Genomic DNA, 4,619 nt, shown 5'->3' with positions numbered 1-4,619 from the left:
TGACATACTGCCCCTCAGCGCAGATGAATCGCACGGCAACTGCGGGCATGACGACGAGATCGACGCGGCTGCCCTCCTTGTCTCCGGTGATTCGCTGCCCCATCTCCCTAGAATCTGGAGAATCTGGTGATTGGATCTCCTTCCGCTTGCATCTTGAGGTTGAAGGCACGGGAAAGGGGAATAAAAAATGCGTTGGAGTTTTTAAAAATGAGATGGAATCCGAATCGGTATCTATAATACTAAAGAATACGAAGTGGAATAGGAAAGTGAGTGCCGTTCGCTGCGATCCCTGGTGGCGCACGCGCGCTCTATAAGAATTTCGATGTTCCGGCTGGTCGATGTGGCTCATCCTGCACTCGCTGCCACGCCGGATCTAATTCTCTATCGCTAATCACGGAAACAAAGAAGAACGATCAAAATAGAAAGGATTATCTTGTTGATTCGTCTGATTTCTAGTTAGTCGATAGTGTGCTGCAAGGAGCCAAAGAGTTGGGAATAAAGGGCAGAGAAGATGAAGCGTGCTGCTAGTGGAGAATTTATTCGTTATTTTGTCGCGGGAGTCAAAGCGGCGCGAGGTTCTCGATGACTCTGGTATTTTCGTCGGTATGCGACTGATAGTTACTACTGATAAACGCTACACATTTCATAAATTCGAGCCATCCAAATCAGATCGGCTATTAATTTACATGCGATGTGGCCCTATGAGAGGCATGATCTAGGGTGGGCTATTAATTTACATAGGCACGGCATTGCCGCGCCCACCCAAGCTATCTCATGATCCAGTTAGCCAGCTTGTCATCAACATTGACAATGTGTTGGTTAAATTACATTTCATTTTGTGGTTATAGTTTAAGTAGATAGAAGCATTACATTTTTAACAGCAAACTGCAATTGAGAAATCCTATGTGGATCTGTTACAATATTATGTATTCCGATGATATATGAATGTTGTGTTTCCTACCAGCTCTTTCTCTAAAGTTCGGTTCATAGCACTGTGTCATCTGCTACGAAGAGAAGAAAAACAAGAGCAACACAATGCTTATCTTCTTTTAAGAACAATTTTCGAACGAGCTGTTGAAACGTCTTTTAAGAACAATTATCGAACGGGCAGTTGAAAATTATTTACGTCGTTGAATGGGGCTCTAAAGCATAGCTCTAAATATCATCCCTTCTTCTCTAAATTTTTTTAGCCTAAGTCCTGGAACGCGTGTTGGGGAGCTGGCCGCTGGGAGCTGCGATGTGGCCTCAGTCCTGGAATGTGACACTGAATGTCAAAAGAATTTGGTCGATTATCTTTCAGGTGACACTGAACGTCAAAAGAATTTGGTCGTTTATCTTTCAGGTGGTACGTGTAGCCGTTGCTGAAATTTCGCTGTTGTTTCTGAAGCTTTATTCTCTATTAGCCATATATTACTAGCTGGACTATTTTGGTTATTGCTTTTAGCCCTGCCATCTTTTTCGGTAAACTCTGTTCCAGCCATTGAACGGAACGGATGCCTGTTCCGTAGCCAAAAGTGGTGTGCGGCTGTGCGCATAGCAGCAATGAGTGTTTACAGCAGCCAGCGAAAGAGGAAAATGCAGGTGCGGAAAGCACATCCTGAGGCCGTCCACAACGGGCCGAGCAAACTCAGGAGCATCTCCTCCTCGATTTCCACGCCCCCTCTGTCTACAGTGCCAAACAATACATCTACAGTGCCAAACAGTACATTTGCTCCTTCATTTGCTCTTCTCGCTGTGGACAGTCTGACCTCAGCACGCAAAGGAAACAGGTGGGGCGCCATGGACTCAACGATGATTCCAGATATCGGCGGCCAAAGTAAACAGCACAAGCTGCAGAGAGAGCGCACTCTCCTTGCTCGCCTAATCTAAAGCTGCGCTCACTCCAGTTCCACGTCCCCATGGGATCCTAACACTACGGCTCCACCTCCCAATTAGTCTTCGCCGTCGTCGAGTCCAACCCCAAGCTGGAACACAAACCTGCCGTGCCCAAGGCCACCGAACAAATCCCCATCACGTCCCTACCGGAGGGGGCTCAAGAGGAGGCGCCGCCGCCGCCAAGATACAGGCGGCCTTCCGCGGGCACCAGGTCCGACGGCACGGCACGTCACGGCCGTGCACGCAGCTGACGCCGAGGCGACGCGGCTGAAGCGGCTGCTCCAGCAGCAGGGGACTGTGGATGCCGTCCATGGCGATGAGCGTGAGCAGGCCCGGTTCTCGGAGGTGTTCATAGCCGTGTTGCTGCGGCTTGACACCGTGCCGGGGCACTACCCGGCCGTGCGGGACGCGCCGGCCCGTCATCGGCCGCAGGAGCTGTTCGACTTCGACGCCGTGGTCGTGGCGCCCGAGGTGCCGCGCCTTATGACCCCAACCCCAATGTTGGTTTGAGACTACCAGGATGAGTTTGGTTGCATGCATCATGTGTGGATGATCTTGGATGGTGCGGTCCAACCAAAGATACAGTAAGTTTGTTGAACTCTTGTTCAACTGAAGATCCTATTCGTGGTATTATATTATTCATCATGGCTAAACCTATATATGGCAGTTGGGTTGGCAAAGAAAAACTTGGAAACAACTTCCAGAAAAACATCCCAAAGATAGCAGTGGTATCTATCACGTAATTCCTGAAACCAATGAACACATGCTCTGGTGGAATAGCAAATGCTGAATTATTTGTGTTGGATATTAAGAAGATGTGCACGTCTGACAAGCAGTGATAGTGATATAGAGGAGTATGTGGGGCAGTATGTGGGGCTAGCTGCTCTCCATGGCCATTTCCTAGGAAACACCAGATTCAGAAGGACATACACCAGCTGAAGCAGGAGCACAGGGCCATATCCTCAGCGTGCTGCAATAACATAGGCAGTTGCATTTCTTGCATTGCCTGCGTACTCTGAACTTCTGAACGTCATCCTCCAGCACCATTAATAGGAGAGCTCAGCTAGACGGAACAACAGTGGAGGTAGGCACGAAGAGCACGTGCGGGAGGCCGAGCGCATGCTGTGTAGGCGCCAGAAACTGTGAGCAGGCATCTCTCTAGAAGTAGAGGTAGAGGAGCTCTGCGCCTGAACGGGCTTCTGGGCCTTACGGGTTTACAAGATTATTTTGTAAGGTAGCTTGGAACATCAATGCTTTGAACGCCTTATGGTGCTTAGATAGTAAAAACTTTTGCCTGCTGAATGATGTCTTAATGGTGCTGCTACAAATTAAAAGAAGAACCCGCAGTTCATCAAAGATTACATGCCAATAAGCTTGATTCATAGCATGTTAATGTAACTTTTTTGGGCAACTTCCGCAGCGATTCATTGTGCATTAAGAAACATCTTTTGCTCTTTTAACATACTACCATCAACGAGGTATAGAACTCCAACTCTTGCATCCCATAATAAGAGGTCCAATAGGTACTTTCTGCTCAGGAGGGAAGATTTGCACAATAAACTGAAAAATGGCGCAAATGAGGATAATGATCCTAAACTCCAAAAATGGTTGCAAAAAGTAGACTTTTGTGGACATCATTTGCAGAACAGATATATAAGAAGACAGATGCTAGAATCTCATGGTAGTGGTATCAATAGTGATGAATAATGTGGTAGCCTTAAATTGAAGTTGTTATACTGCAGCTTCTTATTTTATCAAATGCAGCGTTAGTGATACGTATCTGTATTTCTAGGTAAGGAAAGCGTACAAGTACACATACAAATACAGAGACATACGGGGAGGATACAGGAACAGCTGCCCCAGCTGAACTGCGCTAAGGACCCGACAGAAAATAAAAATTACACTGAAGTCCGTGGATCCAGAGCAAGCCGAAGGCACTCGTCGTCCTCGTCGCCGGCCGCCGCCACCGAAGAAGACGCCGGGCAACACCTTGAGCAGGAAAAGTCCCATCGCCCACAGGCTTTGAAAGGAGTCGAAGAAGACACCCGTCGCGAACGGCGGGATGAAGCCATCGGCAGTCGCCCATCGACCGAGGCTGCACCTCGACCCATCCTACTCCTGGATATGAGCTCGCCATCGACGGACCCTGCCGCCGAGGGAAGACCGAGGCAGATCCAGCCAGCCACCTTCCACAGCACCTCCCGCATCCTTGAAGCAAAAGGACAGGAGCAACATCACCTGAAGGGCAACGAAGATCCAAGCCTGGACTCCTGTACAACAGCTCCCAAACTCGCCGGTGGCACCGGAGTAGAGCACCAATGGATAAGAATGCATGTGCTAAGAATTGGTAAGCTTTCAGTCATGTAAACCAATCTGAACGCTAATTTTGGTGTCATAGAATAGGACTACGCCATACGGGAAGCTTCACGCACATTTTGTCGAACACCTTGCAGACAGTGGAGGTAATGGCTTGACCAGCACGAATGCTGGAAGCCATGGCTGAAGCTGCTGGTCACGCTGGCATTGCGTCAACGTACAGCTAGGGGGAGCTGTTAATCGCAGCACCGTGGCATCGTTTTGCAGCTCGCGCGAGCTGTAGATGGACGACGGCTCCGTGGCAACGGTGGAGGGGCAGAGGAGCTTCGGGACGGGCGGTGGCGCGAATATGCCATTCGTGGGCCTCGCAGCTCCAACGCCTGGACTGCTATGTCCTGGGCTCCTGGCACTACCCACGTCAAAGTAGA

General features: G+C 49.2%; 1 pseudogene; it reads left to right on the top strand.

Moving 5' to 3' along the window:
* Window positions 1-1,898: 1,898 nt before the first annotated feature.
* On the top strand, window positions 1,899-2,666 carry LOC120701558 (annotated as a pseudogene).
* The last annotated feature ends 1,953 nt before the right edge of the window (window positions 2,667-4,619 follow it).

Source organism: Panicum virgatum, chromosome 3K (assembly GCF_016808335.1).
Source record: "Panicum virgatum strain AP13 chromosome 3K, P.virgatum_v5, whole genome shotgun sequence".
In the NCBI taxonomy this organism is placed as follows: Eukaryota; Viridiplantae; Streptophyta; class Magnoliopsida; order Poales; family Poaceae; genus Panicum; species Panicum virgatum.
Note: the sequence above shows the minus strand (reverse complement) of the source record. Positions and strands in the feature narration are given on the sequence as shown.